The sequence below is a fragment of the Schistocerca americana genome, chromosome X (genome assembly GCF_021461395.2).
Source record: "Schistocerca americana isolate TAMUIC-IGC-003095 chromosome X, iqSchAmer2.1, whole genome shotgun sequence".
NCBI lineage: Eukaryota > Metazoa > Arthropoda > Insecta > Orthoptera > Acrididae > Schistocerca > Schistocerca americana.
This window is the reverse complement of record NC_060130.1, coordinates 27169682-27190536: the sequence shown is the minus strand read 5'-3', so window position 1 is coordinate 27190536 and position 20855 is coordinate 27169682.

Below are 20855 nucleotides of genomic sequence, written 5' to 3'. Positions count from 1 at the left end.
TTTCTGTGTTTCATCGTCAATAAGAAGGTCCAAGGGATACAGCAAAACTGAAGTCCAGCATCGGAATCTATAACGAGTGTCGCAGGAATGGTGCAAAACATAGACAGTAAGAAGAGTCAGTCTTCTTGTACTTAAGTCGGCATTGTACCTTATCTACTTACTTCCGATGCGATTACTGTGTTTCATCGTCAATAAGAATTTCCAAGGGATGCAATAAACCTGACGTGAAGCATCGGTCTCTATAACTAGTGTCACAGGAATAGTTCAAAACATAGACAGTAGGAAGAGTCAGTCTTCTTGTACTGGAGTCGGCATTGTGCCTTTTGTATTTAATTCCGATGAAATTTCTGTGTTTCATCGTCAATAAGAAGGTCCAAGGGATACAGTAAACCTGAAGTGAAACATCGGAATCCAAAACTAGTGTCACAGGAGTGGTTGAGTACATAGACAGCAGGAAGAGTCAGTCTTCTTGTACTTAAGTCGGCATTGTGCCTTGTGTATTGAATTCTGTTGCAATTTCTGTGTTTCATCGTCAATAAGAAGGTCCAAGGGATACAGTAAACCCGAAGTGAAGCATCGGAATCTATAACTAGTGTCACAGGAATGGTTCAAAACATAGTCAATAAGAAGAGACAGTCTTCTTGTACTTATGTCGGCATTGTGGCTTTTCTATTTAATTCCGATGCAATTTCTGTGTTTCATCGTCAATAAGAACGTCCAAGGGACCCTGTCAAACTGAAGTCAAGCATCGGAATCTATAACTAGTGTCACTGGAATGGTCCAAAACATAGTCAGTAAGAAGAGTCAGTCTTTTTGTTCTTAAGTCGGCATTGTGCCTTTTGTATTTAATTCCGATGTAATTTCTGTGTTTCACCGTCAATAAGAAGGTCAGAGGGATACAGTAAAACTGAAGACAAGCATCGGAATCTATAACTAGTGTCACAGGAATGGTTCAAAACATAGACAGTAAGAAGTGTCAGTCTTCTTGTACTTAAGTCGGAATTGTGTCTTTTCTATTTAATTCCGATGCAATTTCTGTGTTTCACCGTCAATAAGAAGGTCAGAGGGATACAGTAAACCTGAAGTGAAGCATCGGAATCTATAACTATTGTCACAGGAATGGTTCAAAACATAGTCAGTAAGAAGAGTCAGTATTCTTGTACTTAAGTCGGCATTGTGCCTTTTGTATATATTTCCGATGCAAATTCTGTGTTTCATCGTCAATATGAAGGTCGGAGGGATACAGTAAACCTGAAGTGATGCATCGGAAACTATAACTAGTGTCACAGGAATGGTTCAAAACATAGTCAGTAAGAAGAGTCAGTCTTTTTGTTCTTAAGTCGGCATTGTGCCTTTTGTATTTAATTCCGATGCAATTTCTGTGTTTCATCGTCAATAAGATGGTCTAAGGGATACCGTAAACCTGAAGTGAAGCGTCGGAATCTATAACTAGTGTCACAGGATTGGTTCAAAACATAGACAGTAAAAAGAGTCAGTCTATTTGTACTTAAGTCGGCATTGTGCATTTTGTATTTAATTCCGATGCAATTTCTGTGTTTCATAGTCATTAAGTAGGTACAAGGGATACAGTAAACCTGAAGTGAAGCATCGGAATCTATAACTAGTGTCACAGGAATGGTTCAAAACATAGACAGTAAGAAGAGTCAGTCTCTTGTACTTAAGTCGGCATTGTGCCTTTTGTATTTAACTCCGATGCCATTTCTGTGTTTCATCGTCAATAAGAAGGTCCAAGTGATACAGTAAAACTGAAGTCAAGCATCGGAATGCATAACTAGTGTCGCAGGAATGGTTCAAAAGATAGACAGTAAGAAGAGTCAGTCTTCTTGTACTTGAGTCGGCATTGTGCCTTTTGAATTTAATTCCGATGCAATTTCTGTGATTCATCGTCAATTAGAAGGTCCATGGGATACAGTAAACTTGATGTGAAGCATTGGAATCTATAACTCTTGTCACAGGAGTGGTTCAAAACATAGACAGTAAGAAGAATTAGTCTTCTGGTACTTAAGTCGGCATTGTGCCTTTTGTATTTACTTCCGATGCGATTTCTGTGCTTCATCGTCAATAAGAAGGTCCAAGGGATACAATAAACCAGACGTGAAGCATCGGACTCTATAATTAGTGTCACAGGAATAGTTCAAAACATACACAGTAGGAAGAGTCAGTCTTTTTGTACTTAAGTCGGCATTGTGCCTTTTGTATTTAATTCCAATGAAATTTCTGTGTTTCATCGTCAATAAGAAGGTCCAAGTGATAAAGTATAACTGAAGTCAAGCATCGGAATGTATAACTAGTGTCGCAGGAATGGTTCAAAAGACAGACAGTAAGAAGAGTCAGTCTTTTTGTGCTTAAGTCGGCATTGTGCCGTTTGTATTTAATTCCTATGCAATTTCTGTGTTTCATCGTCAATAAGGTCAGAGGGATACAGTAAACCTGAAGTGAAGCATCGGAATCTATAACTAGTTTCACAGGAATGGTTCAGAACATAGTCAGTAAGAAGAGACAGCCTTCTTGTACTTAAGTCGGCATTGTGCCTTTTCTATTTAATTCCGATGCATATTCTGTGTTTCATCGTCAATAAGAAGGTCCAAGGGATACTGTAAACCTGGAGTGAAGCATCGGAATCTATAACTAGTTTCAATGGAATGGTTCAAAACATAGACAGTAAGAAGAGTCAGTCTTCTTGTACTTGAGTCGGCATTGTGCCTTTTGTATTTAATTCCGATGAAATTTCTGAGTTTCATCGGCAATACGAAGGTCAGAGGGATACAGTAAACCTGAAGTGAAGCATCGGAATCTATAACTAGTGTCACAGGAATGGTTGAAAACATAGTCAGTAAGAAGAGTCAGTCTTCTTGTCCTCACGTCGGTATTGTGCCTTTTGTATTTAATTCCGATGCAATTTCTGTGTTTCATCGTCAATAAGGTCAGAGGGATACAGTAAACCTGAAGTGAAGCATCGGAATTTATAACTAGTGTCACAGGAATGGTTCAAAACATAGACAGTAAGAAGAGTCAGTCTTCATGTACTTAAGTCGGCATTGTGCCGTTTGTATTTGATTCCGATACAATTTCGGTGTTTCATCGTCAATAAGAAGGTCCAAGGGATACAGTAAACCTGAAGTGTAGCATCGGTATCTATAATTTGTGTCACAGGAATGGTTCAAAACATAGTCAGCAAGAAGAGTCAGTCTTCTTGTACTTAAGTCGGCACTGTGCTTTTTCTATTTAATTCCGATGCAATGTCAGTGTTTCATCGTCAATAAGAAGGTGCAAAGGATATAGGAATCCTGGAGTGAAGCATCGGAATCTATAACTAGTGTCACAGGAATGGTTCAAAACGTAGACAGTATTTAAGTCGGCATTGTGCCTTTTGTATTTCATTCCGATGCAATTTCTGTGTTTCATTGTCAATAAGAAGGTCCAAGGGATACAGTAAACCTGAAGTGAAGCATCGGAATCTATAACTAGTGTCGCAGGAATGGTTCAAACATAGACAGTTAGAAGAGTCGGTCTTCTTGTACTTCAGTCGGCATTGTGCCTTTTCTATTTACTTCCGATGCAATATCAGTGTTTCATCGTCAATAAGAAGGTCCAAGGGATACAGTAAACCTGGAGTGAAGCATCGGAATCTATAACTGATGTCAATGGAATGGTTCAATACATATACAGTAAGAAGAGTCAGTCTTCTTGTACTTAAGTCGACATTGTGCCTTTTCTATTTAATTCCGGAGCAATTTCTGTGTTTCATCGTCAATAAGAAGGTCAGAGGGATACAGGAAACCTGAAGTGAAGCATCGCAATCTATAACTAGTTTCACAGGAATGGTTCAAAACATAGTCAGTAAGAAGAGACAGTCTTCTTGTCCTTAAGTCGGCCTTATCCTTTTGTAATTAATTCCGATGCAATTTCTGTGTTTCATCGTCAATAAGAAGGTCCAAGGGATACAGTAATCCTGGAGTGAAGCATCGGAATCTATAACTAGTGTCACAGGAATGGTTCAAAACATAGACAGTACTTAAATCGGCATTGTGCCTTTTGTATTTAATTCCGATGCAATTTCTGTGTTTCATTGTCAATAAGAAGGTCCAAGGGATACAGTAAACCTAAAGTGAAGCATCGGAATCTATAACTAGTGTCACAGGAATGGTTCAAAACATAGTCAGTAACAAGAGTCAGTCTCTTGTACTTAATTCGGCATTGTGCCTTTTGTATTTAATACCGTTGCAATTTCTGTGTTTCATCGTAAATAAGAAGGTCAGAGGGATACAGTAAAGCTGAAGTGAAGCATCGGAATCTATAACTAGTGTCACAGGAACGGTTCATAACATAGTCAGTAAGAAGAGTCAGTCTTTTTGTACTTAAGTCGGCATTGTGCCTTTTGTATTTAATTCCGATGCAATTTCTGTGTTTCATCGTCAATAAGAAGGTCCGAGGGATGCCGTAAACCTGAAGTGAAGCATCGGAATCTCTAACTAGTGTCACAGGTTTGGTTCAAAACATAGACAGTAAGAAGACTCTGTCTTCTTGTAGTTATACAGTAAACCTGAAATGAAGCATCGGAATCTATAACTAGTGTCACAGGAATGGTTCAAAGCATAGGCAGTAAGAAGAGTCAGTCTCTTGTACTTAAGTCGGCATTGTGCCTTTTGTATTTCATTCCGATGCAATTTCTGTGTTTCATCGTCAATAAGAAGGTCCAAAGGATACAGTAAAACTGAAGTCAAGCATCGGAATCTATATCTAGTCTCGCAGGAATGGTTCAAAACATAGACAGTAAGAAGAGTCAGTCTTCTTGTACTTAAGTCGGTATTGTGCCTTTTGTATTTAATTCCGATGCAATGTCTGTGTTTCATCGTCAATAAGTAGGTCCAAGGGATACAGTAAACCTGAAGTGAAGCATCGGAATCTGTAACTAGTGTCACAGGAATGGTTCAAAACATAGTCAGTAAGAAGAGTCAGTCTCTTGTACTTAAGTCGGCATTGTACCTTTTGTATTTAATTCCGATGCAATTTCTGTGTTTCATCGTCAATAAGAAGGTCCAAGGGATACAGTAAAATTGAAGACAAACATCGGAATCTGTAACTAGTGTCAGAGGAATGGTTCAAATCTTACACTGTAGGAAGAGTCATTCTTCCTGTACTTAAGTCGTATTTAATTCCGATGCAATTTCTGTGTTTCATCGTCAATAAGAACGTCCAAGGGATACAGTAAACCTGAAGTGAAGCATCGGAATCTATATTAAGTGTCATAGGAATGGTTCAAAACATGGTCAGTAAGAAGAGTCAGTCACTTGTACTTAAATCGGCATTGTGCCTTTTGTAATTAATTCCGATGCAATTTCTGTGTTTCATCGTCAATAAGAAGGTCCAAGGGATACAGTAAAACTGAAGTCAAGCATCGGAATCTATAACTAGTGTCACAGGATTGGTTCAAAACAAAGACAGAAAGAAGATACAGTCTTCTTGTACTTAAGTCGGCATTGTGCCTTTTGTATTTGATTTCGATGCAATTTCTGTGTTTCATCGTCAATAAGAAGGTCCAAGGGATACAGTAAACCTGAAGTGAAGCATCGGAATCTATAACTTGTGTTACAGGAATGGTTCAAAACATAGTCAGTAAGAAGTGTCGGTCTTCATGTACTTAAGTCGGCATTGTGCCTTTTGCATTTAATTCCGATGCAATTTCTGTGTTTCATCGGCAACAAGATGGTCCAAGGGATACAGTATACCTGGAGTGAAGCATCGGAATCTATAACCAGTGTCACAGGAATGGTTCAAAACATAGTCAGTAAGAAGTGTCGGTCTTCATGTACCTAAGTCGGCATTGTGCCTTTTGTATTTAATTCCGATGCAATTTCTGTGTTTCATCGTCAATAAGAAGGTCCAAGGGATACAGTAAACCTGAAGTGAAGCATCGGAATCTATAACTAGTGTCACAGGAATGGTTCAAAACATAGTCAGTAAGATGTGTCGGCCTTCATGTACTTCATTCGGCATTGTGCCTTTTGTGTTTAATTCCGATGCAATTTCTGTGTTTCATCGTCAATAAGAAGGTCGGAGGGATACAGAAAACCTGAAGGAAAGCGTCGGAATCTATAACTAGGGGCACAGGAATGATCTGTAGGAAGAGTCTGTCCTCTTGTCCTTAAGTCGGCATTGTGCCTTTTCTATTTGATTCCGATGCAATTTCTGTGTTTCATCGTCAAGAAGAAGGTCCAATGGATACAGTAAACCTGAAGTGAAGCATTGGAATCTATAACTAGTGTTACAGGAATGGTTCATAACGTAGTCAGTAAAAAGTGTCGGTCTTCATGTACTTAAGTCGGCATTGTGCCTTTTCTATTTAATTCCGATGCAATATCAGTGTTTCATCGTCAATAAGGAGGTCCAAGGGATACAGTAAACCTGGAGTGAAGCATCGGAATCTATAACTAGTGTCACAGGAATGGTTCAAAACATAGACAGTACTTAAGTCGGCATTGTGCCTTTTGTATTTAATTCCGATGCAATTTCTGTGTTTCATTGTCAATAAGAGGGTCCAAGGGATACAGTAAACCTGAAGTGAAGCATCGGAATCTATAACTAGTGTCGCAGGAATGGTTCAAACATAGACAGTGAGAAGAGTCGGTCTTCTTGTACTTCAGTCGGCATTGTGCCTTTTCTATTTAATTCCGATGCAATATCAGTGTTTCATCGTCAATAAGAAGGTCCAAGGGATACAGTAAACCTGGAGTGAAGCATCGGAATCTATAACTAATGTCAATGGAATGGTTCAATACATATACAGTAAGAAGAGTCAGTCTTCTTGTACTTAAGTCGGCATTGTGCCTTTTCTATTTAATTCCGGAGCAATTTCTGTGTTTCATCGTCAATAAGAAGGTCAGAGGGATACAGTAAACCTGAAGTGAAGCATCGGAATCTATAACTAGTTTCACAGGAATGGTTCAAAACATAGTCAGTAAGAAGAGACTGTCTTCTTGTCCTTAAGTCGGCCTTATCCTTTTGTAATTAATTCCGATGCAATTTCTGTGTTTCATCGTCAATAAGAAGGTCCAAGGGATACAGTAATCCTGGAGTGAAGCATCGGAATCTATAACTAGTGTCACAGGAATGGTTCAAAACATAGGCAGTACTTAAGTCGGCATTGTGCCTTTTGTATTTAATTCCGATGCAATTTCTGTGTTTCATTGTAAATAAGAAGGTCCAAGGGATACAGTAAACCTAAAGTGAAGCATCGGAATCTATAACTAGTGTCACAGGAATGGTTCAAAACATAGTCAGAAAGAAGAGTCGGTCTTCATGTACTTAGGTCGGCATTGTGCCTTTTGTAATTAATTCCGATGCAATCTCTGTGATTCATCGTCAATGCGAAGGTCCAAGGGATACAGTAAACCTGAAGTGAAGCATCGGAATCTATAACTATTGTCACTGGAATGGTTCAAAACATAGTCAGTAACAAGAGTCAGTCTCTTGTACTTAATTCGGCATTGTGCCATTTGTATTTAATACCGATGCAATTTCTGTGTTTCATCGTCAATAAGAAGGTCAGAGGGATACAGTAAAGCTGAAGTGAAGCATCGGAATCTATAACTAGTGTCACAGGATCGGTTCATAACATAGTCAGTAAGAAGAGTCAGTCTTTTTGTACTTAAGTCGGCATTGTGGCTTTTGTATTTAATTCCGATGCAATTTCTGTGTTTCATAGTCAACAAGAAGATCAGAGGGATTCAGTAAACCTGAAGTGAAGCATCGAAATCTATAACTAGTGTCACAGGAATGGTTCAAAACATAGTCAGTAACAAGAGTCAGTCTCTTGTACTTAATTCGGCATTGTGCCTTTTGTATTTAATACCGATGCAATTTCTGTGTTACATCGTCAATAAGAAGGTCCAAGGGATACAGTAAAACTGAAGTCAAACATCGGAATCTATAACTAGTGCCACAGGAATTCTTCAAAGCATAGACAGTAAGAAGAGTCAGTCTTCTTGTACTTAAGTCGGCATTGTGCCTTTCCTATTTAATTCCGATGCAATTTCAGTGTTTCATCGTCAATAAGAAGGACAGAGGGGTACAGCAAAAATGAAGTGAAGCATCGGAATCTATAACTAGTGTCTCATTAATGGTTCAAAACATAGTCAGTAGGAAGAGTCAGTCTTCTTGTACTTTAGTCTTCATTGTGCCTTTTGTATTTAATTCCGATGCAATTTCTGTGTTTCATCATCAATAAGAAGGTCAGAGGGATACAGTAAACCTGAAGTGAAGCATCGGAATCTATAACTAGTGTCACAGGAACGGTTCATAACATAGTCAGTAAGAAGAGTCAGTCTTTTTGTACTGAAGTCGGCATTGTGCCTTTTGTATTTAATTCCGATGCAATTTCTGTGTTTCATCGTCAATAAGAAGGTCCGAGGGATGCCGTAAACCTGAAGTGAAGCATCGGAATCTCTAACTAGTGTCACAGGTTTGGTTCAAAACATAGACAGTAAGAAGACTCTGCCTTCTTGTACTTATACAGTAAACCTGAAATGAAGCATCGGAATCTATAACTAGTGTCACAGGAATGGTTCAAAGCATAGACAGTAAGAAGAGTCAGTCTCTTGTACTTAAGTCGGCATTGTGCCTTTTGTATTTCATTCCGATGCAATTTCTGTGTTTCATCGTCAATAAGAAGGTCCAAAGGATACAGTAAAGCTGAAGTCAAGCATCGGAATCTATATCTAGTCTCGCAGGAATGGTTCAAATCATAGACAGTAAGAAGAGTCAGTCTTCTTGTACTTAAGTCGGTATTGTGCCTTTTGTATTTAATTCCGATGCAATGTCTGTGTATCATCGTCAATAAGTAGGTCCAAGGGATACAGTAAACCTGAAGTGAAGCATCGGAATCTGTAACTAGTGTCACAGGAATGGTTCAAAACATAGTCAGTAAGAAGAGTCAGTCTCTTGTACTTAAGTCGGCATTGTACTTTTGTATTTAATTCCGATGCAATTTCTGTGTTTCATCGTCAATAAGAAGGTCCAAGGGATACAGTAAAATTGAAGACAAACATCGGAATCTGTAACTAGTGTCACAGGAATGGTTCAAAACATAGACAGTACTTAAGTCGGCATTGTGCCTTTTGTATTTAATTCCGATGCAATTTCTGTGTTTCATTGTCAATAAGAAGGTCCAAGGGATACAGTAAACCTGAAGTGAAGCATCGGAATCTATAACTAGTGTCGCAGGAATGGTTCAAACATAGACAGTAAGAAGAGTCGGTCTTCTTGTACTTCAGTAGGCATTGTGCCTTTTCTATTTAATTCCGATGCAATATCAGTGTTTCATCGTCAATAAGAAGGTCCAAGGGATACAGTAAACCTGGAGTGAAGCATCGGAATCTATAACTAATGTCAATGGAATGGTTCAATACATATACAGTAAGAAGAGTCAGTCTTCTTGTACTTAAGTCGGCATTGTGCCTTTTCTATTTAATTCCGGAGCAATTTCTGTGTTTCATCGTCAATAAGAAGGTCAGAGGGATACAGTAAACCTGAAGTGAAGCATCGGAATCTATAACTAGTTTCACAGGAATGGTTCAAAACATAGTCAGTAAGAAGAGACTGTCTTCTTGTCCTTAAGTCGGCCTTATCCTTTTGTAATTAATTCCGATGCAATTTCTGTGTTTCATCGTCAATAAGAAGGTCCAAGGGATACAGTAATCCTGGAGTGAAGCATCGGAATCTATAACTAGTGTCACAGGAATGGTTAAAACATAGACAGTACTTAAGTCGGCATTGTGCCTTTTGTATTTAATTCCGATGCAATTTCTGTGTTTCATTGTCAATAAGAAGGTCCAAGGGATACAGTAAACCTAAAGTGAAGCATCGGAATCTATAACTAGTGTCACAGGTATGGTTCAAAACATAGTCAGTAACAAGAGTCAGTCTCTTGTACTTAATTCGGCATTGTGCCATTTGTATTTAATACCGATGCAATTTCTGTGTTTCATCGTCAATAAGAAGGTCAGAGGGATACAGTAAAGCTGAAGTGAAGCATCGGAATCTATAACTAGTGTCACAGGAACGGTTCATAACATAGTCAGTAAGAAGAGTCAGTCTTTTTGTACTTAAGTCGGCATTGTGGCTTCTGTATTTAATTCCGATGCAATTTCTGTGTTTCATAGTCAACAAGAAGATCAGAGGGATTCAGTAAACCTGAAGTGAAGCATCGAAATCTATAACTAGTGTCACAGGAATGGTTCAAAACATAGTCAGTAACAAGAGTCAGTCTCTTGTACTTAATTCGGCATTGTGCCTTTTGTATTTAATACCGATGCAATTTCTGTGTTTCATCGTCAATAAGAAGGTCCAAGGGATACAGTAAAACTGAAGTCAAACATCGGAATCTATAACTAGTGCCACAGGAACTCTTCAAAGCATAGACAGTAAGAAGAGTCAGTCTTCTTGTACTTAAGTCGGCATTGTGCCTTTCCTATTTAATTCCGATGCAATTTCAGTGTTTCATCGTCAATAAGAAGGACAGAGGGGTACAGCAAAAATGAAGTGAAGCATCGGAATCTATAACTAGTGTCACATTAATGGTTCAAAACATAGTCAGTAGGAAGAGTCAGTCTTCTTGTACTTTAGTCGGCATTGTGCCTTTTGTATTTAATTCCGATGCAATTTCTGTGTTTCATCATCAATAAGAAGGTCAGAGGGATACAGTAAACCTGAAGTGAAGCATCGGAATCTATAACTAGTGTCACAGGAACGGTTCATAACATAGTCAGTAAGAAGAGTCAGTCTTCTTGTACTTAAGTCGGCATTGTGCCTTTTGTATTTAATTCCGATGCAATTTCTGTGTTTCATCGTCAATAAGAAGGTCCGAGGGATGCCGTAAAACTGAAGTGAAGCATCGGAATCTCTGACTAGTGTCACAGGTTTGGTTCAAAACATAGACAGTAAGAAGACTCTGTCTTCTTGTACTTATACAGTAAACCTGAAATGAAGCATCGGAATCTATAACTAGTGTCACAGGAATGGTTCAAAGCATAGACAGTAAGAAGAGTCAGTCTCTTGTACTTAAGTCGGCATTGTGCCTTTTGTATTTCATTCCGATGCAATTTCTGTGTTTCATCGTCAATAAGAAGGTCCAAAGGATACAGTAAAACTGAAGTCAAGCATCGGAATCTATATCTAGTCTCGCAGGAATGGTTCAAAACATAGACAGTAAGAAGAGTCAGTCTTCTTGTACTTAAGTCGGTATTGTGCCTTTTGCATTTTAATTCCGATGCAATGTCTGTGTTTCATCGTCAATAAGTAGGTCCAAGGGATACAGTAAACCTGAAGTGAAGCATCGGAATCTGTAACTAGTGTCACAGGAATGGTTCAAAACATAGTCAGTAAGAAGAGTCAGTCTCTTGTACTTAAGTCGGCATTGTACCTTTTGTATTTAATTCCGATGCAATTTCTGTGTTTCATCGTCAATAAGAAGGTCCAAGGGATACAGTGAAATTGAAGACAAACATCGGAATCTGTAACTTGTGTCACAGGAATGGTTCAAATCTTACACTGTAGGAAGAGTCAGTCTTCCTGTACTTAAGTCGTATTTAATTCCGATGCAATTTCTGTGTTTCATCGTCAATAAGAACGTCCAAGGGATACAGTAAACCTGAAGTGAAGCATCGGAATCTATATTAAGTGTCATAGGAATGGTTCAAAACATGGTCAGTAAGAAGAGTCAGTCACTTGTACTTAAATCGGCATTGTGCCTTTTGCAATTAATTCCGATGCAATTTCTGTGTTTCATCGTCAATAAGAAGGTCCAAGGGATACAGTAAAACTGAAGTCAAGCATCGGAATCAATAACTTGTGTCACAGGATTGGTTCAAAACAAAGACAGAAAGAAGATACAGTCTTCTTGTACTTAAGTCGGCATTGTGCCTTTTGTATTTGATTTCGATGCAATTTCTGTGTTTCATCGTCAATAAGAAGGTCCAAGGGATACAGTAAACCTAAAGTGAAGCATCGGAATCTATAACTAGTGTCACAGGAATGGTTCAAAACATAGTCAGTAAGAAGTGTCGGCCTTCATGTACTTAATTCGGCATTGTGCCTTTTGTGTTTTATTCCGATGCAATTTCTGTGTTTCATCGTCAATAAGAAGGTCGGAGGGATACAGAAAACCTGAAGGAAAGCGTCGGAATCTATAACTAGGGGCACAGGAATGATCTGTAGGAAGAGTCTGTCTTCTTGTCCTTAAGTCGGCATTGTGCCTTTTGTATTTGATTCCGATGCAATTTCTGTGTTTCATCGTCAATAAGAAGGTCCAATGGATACAGTAAACCTGAAGTGAAGCATTGGAATCTATAACTAGTGTTACAGGAATGGTTCATAACGTAGTCAGTAAAAAGTGTCGGTCTTCATGTACTTAAGTCGGCATTGTGCCTTTTCTATTTAATTCCGATGCAATATCAGTGTTTCATCGTCAATAAGAAGGTCCAAGGGATACAGTAAACCTGGAGTGAAGCATCGGAATCTATAACTAGTGTCACAGGAATGGTTCAAAACATAGACAGTACTTAAGTCGGCATTGTGCCTTTTGTATTTAATTCCGATGCAATTTCTGTGTTTCATCGTCAATAAGAAGGTCCAATGGATACAGTAAACCTGAAGTGAAGCATTGGAATCTATAACTAGTGTTACAGGAATGGTTCATAACGTAGTCAGTAAAAAGTGTCGGTCTTCATGTACTTAAGTCGGCATTGTGCCTTTTCTATTTAATTCCGATGCAATATCAGTGTTTCATCGTCAATAAGAAGGTCCAAGGGATACAGTAAACCTGGAGTGAAGCATCGGAATCTATAACTAATGTCAATGGAATGGTTCAATACATATACAGTAAGAAGAGTCAGTCTTCTTGTACTTAAGTCGGCATTGTGCCTTTTCTATTTAATTCCGGAGCAATTTCTGTGTTTCATCGTCAATAAGAAGGTCAGAGGGATACAGTAAACCTGAAGTGAAGCATCGGAATCTATAACTAGTTTCACAGGAATGGTTCAAAACATAGTCAGTAAGAAGAGACAGTCTTCTTGTCCTTAAGTCGGCCTTATCCTTTTGTAATTAATTCCGATGCAATTTCTGTGTTTCATCGTCAATAAGAAGGTCCAAGGGATACAGTAATCCTGGAGTGAAGCATCGGAATCTATAACTAGTGTCACAGGAATGGTTCAAAACATAGACAGTACTTAAGTCGGCATTGTGCCTTTTGTATTTAATTCCGATGCAATTTCTGTGTTTCATTGTCAATAAGAAGGTCCAAGGGATACAGTAAACCTAAAGTGAAGCATCGGAATCTATAACTAGTGTCACAGGAATGGTTCAAAACATAGTCAGAAAGAAGAGTCGGTCTTCATGTACTTAGGCCGGCATTGTGCCTTTTGTAATTAATTCCGATGCAATCTCTGTGATTCATCGTCAATGCGAAGGTCCAAGGGATACAGTAAACCTGAAGTGAAGCATCGGAATCTATAACTATTGTCACTGGAATGGTTCAAAACATAGTCAGTAACAAGAGTCAGTCTCTTGTACTTAATTCGGCATTGTGCCATTTGTATTTAATACCGATGCAATTTCTGTGTTTCATCGTCAATAAGAAGGTCAGAGGGATACAGTAAAGCTGAAGTGAAGCATCGGAATCTATAACTAGTGTCACAGGAACGGTTCATAACATAGTCAGTAAGAAGAGTCAGTCATTTTGTCCTTAAGTCGGCATTGTGGCTTTTGTATTTAATTCCGATGCAATTTCTGTGTTTCATAGTCAACAAGAAGATCAGAGGGATTCAGTAAACCTGAAGTGAAGCATCGAAATCTATAACTAGTGTCACAGGAATGGTTCAAAACATAGTCAGTAACAAGAGTCAGTCTCTTGTACTTAATTCGGCATTGTGCCTTTTGTATTTAATACCGATGCAATTTCTGTGTTTCATCGTCAATAAGAAGGTCCAAGGGATACAGTAAAACTGAAGTCAAACATCGGAATCTATAACTAGTGCCACAGGAATTCTTCAAAGCATAGACAGTAAGAAGAGTCAGTCTTCTTGTACTTAAGTCGGCATTGTGCCTTTCCTATTTAATTCCGATGCAATTTCAGTGTTTCATCGTCAATAAGAAGGACAGAGGGGTACAGCAAAAATGAAGTGAAGCATCGGAATCTATAACTAGTGTCACATTAATGGTTCAAAACATAGTCAGTAGGAAGAGTCAGTCTTCTTGTACTTTAGTCGGCATTGTGCCTTTTGTATTTAATTCCGATGCAATTTCTGTGTTGCATCATCAATAAGAAGGTCAGAGGGATACAGTAAACCTGAAGTGAAGCATCGGAATCTATAACTAGTGTCACAGGAACGGTTCATAACATAGTCAGTAAGAAGAGTCAGTCTTTTTGTACTTAAGTCGGCATTGTGCCTTTTGTATTTAATTCCGATGCAATTTCTGTGTTTCATCGTCAATAAGAAGGTCCGAGGGATGCAGTAAACCTGAAGTGAAGCATCGGAATCTCTAACTAATGTCACAGGTTTGGTTCAAAACGTAGACAGTAAGAAGACTCTGTCTTCTTGTACTTATACAGTAAACCTGAAGTGAAGCATCGGAATCTATAACTAGTGTCACAGGAACGGTTCATAACATAGTCAGTAAGAAGAGTCAGTCTTTTTGTACTTAAGTCGGCATTGTGCCTTTTGTATTTCATTCCGATGCAATTTCTGTGTTTCATCGTCAATAAGAAGGTCCAAAGGATACAGTAAAACTGAAGTCAAGCATCGGAATCTATATCTAGTCTCGCAGGAATGGTTCAAAACATAGACAGTAAGAAGAGTCAGTCTTCTTGTACTTAAGTCGGCATTGTGCCTTTTGTATTTAATTCCGATGCAATGTCTGTGTTTCATCGTCAATAAGTAGGTCCAAGGGATATAATAAACCTGAAGTGAAGCATCGGAATCTGTAACTAGTGTCACAGGAATGGTTCAAAACATAGTCAGTAAGAAGAGTCAGTCTCTTGTACTTAAGTCGGCATTGTGCCTTTTGTATTTAATTCCGATGCAATTTCTGTGTTTCATCGTCAATAAGAAGGTCCAAGGGATACAGTAAAATTGAAGACAAACATCGGAATCTGTAACTAGTGTCACAGGAATGGTTCAAAGCTTACACTGTAGGAAGAGTCAGTCTTCTTGTACTTAAGTCGGCATTGTGCCTTTCGTATTTAATTCCGATGCAATTTCTGTGTTTCATCGTCAATAAGAACGTCCAAGGGATACAGTAAACCTGAAGTGAAGCATCGGAATCTATATTAAGTGTCATAGGAATGGTTCAAAACATGGTCAGTAAGAAGAGTCAGTCACTTGTACTTAAATCGGCATTGTGCCTTTTGTAATTAATTCCGACGCAATTTCTGTGTTTCATCGTCAATAAGAAGGTCCAAGAGATACAGTAAAACTGAAGTCAAGCATCTGAATCTATAACTAGTGCGACAGGATTGGTTCAAAACAAAGACAGTAAGAAGATACAGTCTTCTTGTACTTAAGTCGGCATTGAGCCTTTTGTATTTGATTTCGATGCAATTTCTGTGTTTCATCGTCAATAAGAAGGTCCAAGGGATACAGTAAACCTGAAGTGAAGCATCGGAATCTATAACTTGTGTTACAGGAATGGTTCAAAACATAGTCAGTAAGAAGTGTCGGTCTTCATGTACTTAAGTCGGCATTGTGCCTTTTGCATTTAATTCCGATGCAATTTCTGTGTTTCATCGGCAACAAGATGGTCCAAGGGATACAGTAAACCTGAAGTGAAGCATCGGAATCTATAACTAGTGTCACAGGAATGGTTCAAAACATAGTCAGTAAGAAGTGTCGGCCTTCATGTACTTAATTCGGCATTGTGCCTTTTGTGTTTAATTCCGATGGAATTTCTGTGTTTCATCGTCAATAAGAAGGTCCGAGGGATACAGAAAACCTGAAGGAAAGCGTCGGAATCTATAACTAGGGGCACAGGAACGGTTCATAACATAGTCAGTAAGAAGAGTCAGTCTTCTTGTACTTAAGTCGGCATTGTGCCTTTTGTATTTAATTCCGATGCAATTTCTGTGTTTCATCGTCAATAAGAAGGTCCGAGGGATGCCGTAAAACTGAAGTGAAGCATCGGAATCTCTAACTAGTGTCACAGGTTTGGTTCAAAACATAGACAGTAAGAAGACTCTGTCTTCTTGTACTTATACAGTAAACCTGAAATGAAGCATCGGAATCTATAACTAGTGTCACAGGAATGGTTCAAAGCATAGACAGTAAGAAGAGTCAGTCTCTTGTACTTAAGTCGGCATTGTGCCTTTTGTATTTCATTCCGATGCAATTTCTGTGTTTCATCGTCAATAAGAAGGTCCAAAGGATACAGTAAAACTGAAGTCAAGCATCGGAATCTATATCTAGTCTCGCAGGAATGGTTCAAAACATAGACAGTAAGAAGAGTCAGTCTTCTTGTACTTAAGTCGGTATTGTGCCTTTTGTATTTAATTCCGATGCAATGTCTGTGTTTCATCGTCAATAAGTAGGTCCAAGGGATACAGTAAACCTGAAGTGAAGCATCGGAATCTGTAACTAGTGTCACAGGAATGGTTCAAAACATAGTCAGTAAGAAGAGTCAGTCTCTTGTACTTAAGTCGGCATTGTACCTTTTGTATTTAATTCCGATGCAATTTCTGTGTTTCATCGTCAATAAGAAGGTCCAAGGGATACAGTGAAATTGAAGACAAACATCGGAATCTGTAACTTGTGTCACAGGAATGGTTCAAATCTTACACTGTAGGAAGAGTCAGTCTTCCTGTACTTAAGTCGTATTTAATTCCGATGCAATTTCTGTGTTTCATCGTCAATAAGAACGTCCAAGGGATACAGTAAACCTGAAGTGAAGCATCGGAATCTATATTAAGTGTCATAGGAATGGTTCAAAACATGGTCAGTAAGAAGAGTCAGTCACTTGTACTTAAATCGGCATTGTGCCTTTTGCAATTAATTCCGATGCAATTTCTGTGTTTCATCGTCAATAAGAAGGTCCAAGGGATACAGTAAAACTGAAGTCAAGCATCGGAATCAATAACTAGTGTCACAGGATTGGTTCAAAACAAAGACAGAAAGAAGATACAGTCTTCTTGTACTTAAGTCGGCATTGTGCCTTTTGTATTTGATTTCGATGCAATTTCTGTGTTTCATCGTCAATAAGAAGGTCCAAGGGATACAGTAAACCTAAAGTGAAGCATCGGAATCTATAACTAGTGTCACAGGAATGGTTCAAAACATAGTCAGTAAGAAGTGTCGGCCTTCATGTACTTAATTCGGCATTGTGCCTTTTGTGTTTTATTCCGATGCAATTTCTGTGTTTCATCGTCAATAAGAAGGTCGGAGGGATACAGAAAACCTGAAGGAAAGCGTCGGAATCTATAACTAGGGGCACAGGAATGATCTGTAGGAAGAGTCTGTCTTCTTGTCCTTAAGTCGGCATTGTGCCTTTTGTATTTGATTCCGATGCAATTTCTGTGTTTCATCGTCAATAAGAAGGTCCAATGGATACAGTAAACCTGAAGTGAAGCATTGGAATCTATAACTAGTGTTACAGGAATGGTTCATAACGTAGTCAGTAAAAAGTGTCGGTCTTCATGTACTTAAGTCGGCATTGTGCCTTTTCTATTTAATTCCGATGCAATATCAGTGTTTCATCGTCAATAAGAAGGTCCAAGGGATACAGTAAACCTGGAGTGAAGCATCGGAATCTATAACTAGTGTCACAGGAATGGTTCAAAACATAGACAGTACTTAAGTCGGCATTGTGCCTTTTGTATTTAATTCCGATGCAATTTCTGTGTTTCATCGTCAATAAGAAGGTCCAATGGATACAGTAAACCTGAAGTGAAGCATTGGAATCTATAACTAGTGTTACAGGAATGGTTCATAACGTAGTCAGTAAAAAGTGTCGGTCTTCATGTACTTAAGTCGGCATTGTGCCTTTTCTATTTAATTCCGATGCAATATCAGTGTTTCATCGTCAATAAGAAGGTCCAAGGGATACAGTAAACCTGGAGTGAAGCATCGGAATCTATAACTAATGTCAATGGAATGGTTCAATACATATACAGTAAGAAGAGTCAGTCTTCTTGTACTTAAGTCGGCATTGTGCCTTTTCTATTTAATTCCGGAGCAATTTCTGTGTTTCATCGTCAATAAGAAGGTCAGAGGGATACAGTAAACCTGAAGTGAAGCATCGGAATCTATAACTAGTTTCACAGGAATGGTTCAAAACATAGTCAGTAAGAAGAGACAGTCTTCTTGTCCTTAAGTCGGCCTTATCCTTTTGTAATTAATTCCGATGCAATTTCTGTGTTTCATCGTCAATAAGAAGGTCCAAGGGATACAGTAATCCTGGAGTGAAGCATCGGAATCTATAACTAGTGTCACAGGAATGGTTCAAAACATAGACAGTACTTAAGTCGGCATTGTGCCTTTTGTATTTAATTCCGATGCAATTTCTGTGTTTCATTGTCAATAAGAAGGTCCAAGGGATACAGTAAACCTAAAGTGAAGCATCGGAATCTATAACTAGTGTCACAGGAATGGTTCAAAACATAGTCAGAAAGAAGAGTCGGTCTTCATGTACTTAGGCCGGCATTGTGCCTTTTGTAATTAATTCCGATGCAATCTCCGTGATTCATCGTCAATGCGAAGGTCCAAGGGATACAGTAAACCTGAAGTGAAGCATCGGAATCTATAACTATTGTCACTGGAATGGTTCAAAACATAGTCAGTAACAAGAGTCAGTCTCTTGTACTTAATTCGGCATTGTGCCATTTGTATTTAATACCGATGCAATTTCTGTGTTTCATCGTCAATAAGAAGGTCAGAGGGATACAGTAAAGCTGAAGTGAAGCATCGGAATCTATAACTAGTGTCACAGGAACGGTTCATAACATAGTCAGTAAGAAGAGTCAGTCATTTTGTCCTTAAGTCGGCATTGTGGCTTTTGTATTTAATTCCGATGCAATTTCTGTGTTTCATAGTCAACAAGAAGATCAGAGGGATTCAGTAAACCTGAAGTGAAGCATCGAAATCTATAACTAGTGTCACAGGAATGGTTCAAAACATAGTCAGTAACAAGAGTCAGTCTCTTGTACTTAATTCGGCATTGTGCCTTTTGTATTTAATACCGATGCAATTTCTGTGTTTCATCGTCAATAAGAAGGTCCAAGGGATACAGTAAAACTGAAGTCAAACATCGGAATCTATAACTAGTGCCACAGGAATTCTTCAAAGCATAGACAGTAAGAAGAGTCAGTCTTCTTGTACTTAAGTCGGCATTGTGCCTTTCCTATTTAATTCCGATGCAATTTCAGTGTTTCATCGTCAATAAGAAGGACAGAGGGGTACAGCAAAAATGAAGTGAAGCATCGGAATCTATAACTAGTGTCACATTAATGGTTCAAAACATAGTCAGTAGGAAGAGTCAGTCTTCTTGTACTTTAGTCGGCATTGTGCCTTTTGTATTTAATTCCGATGCAATTTCTGTGTTGCATCATCAATAAGAAGGTCAGAGGGATACAGTAAACCTGAAGTGAAGCATCGGAATCTATAACTAGTGTCACAGGAACGGTTCATAACATAGTCAGTAAGAAGAGTCAGTCTTTTTGTACTTAAGTCGGCATTGTGCCTTTTGTATTTAATTCCGATGCAATTTCTGTGTTTCATCGTCAATAAGAAGGTCCGAGGGATGCAGTAAACCTGAAGTGAAGCATCGGAATCTCTAACTAATGTCACAGGTTTGGTTCAAAACGTAGACAGTAAGAAGACTCTGTCTTGTTGTACTTATACAGTAAACCTGAAGTGAAGCATCGGAATCTATAACTAGTGTCACAGGAACGGTTCATAACATAGTCAGTAAGAAGAGTCAGTCTTTTTGTACTTAAGTCGGCATTGTGCCTTTTGTATTTCATTCCGATGCAATTTCTGTGTTTCATCGTCAATAAGAAGGTCCAAAGGATACAGTAAAACTGAAGTCAAGCATCGGAATCTATATCTAGTCTCGCAGGAATGGTTCAAAACATAGACAGTAAGAAGAGTCAGTCTTCTTGTACTTAAGTCGGCATTGTGCCTTTTGTATTTAATTCCGATGCAATGTCTGTGTTTCATCGTCAATAAGTAGGTCCAAGGGATATAATAAACCTGAAGTGAAGCATCGGAATCTGTAACTAGTGTCACAGGAATGGTTCAAAACATAGTCAGTAAGAAGAGTCAGTCTCTTGTACTTAAGTCGGCATTGTGCCTTTTGTATTTAATTCCGATGCAATTTCTGTGTTTCATCGTCAATAAGAAGGTCCAAGGGATACAGTAAAATTGAAGACAAACATCGGAATCTGTAACTAGTGTCACAGGAATGGTTCAAAGCTTACACTGTAGGAAGAGTCAGTCTTCTTGTACTTAAGTCGGCATTGTGCCTTTCGTATTTAATTCCGATGCAATTTCTGTGTTTCATCGTCAATAAGAACGTCCAAGGGATACAGTAAACCTGAAGTGAAGCATCGGAATCTATATTAAGTGTCATAGGAATGGTTCAAAACATGGTCAGTAAGAAGAGTCAGTCACTTGTACTTAAATCGGCATTGTGCCTTTTGTAATTAATTCCGATGCAATTTCTGTGTTTCATCGTCAATAAGAAGGTCCAAGAGATACAGTAAAACTGAAGTCAAGCATCTGAATCTATAACTAGTGCGACAGGATTGGTTCAAAACAAAGACAGTAAGAAGATACAGTCTTCTTGTACTTAAG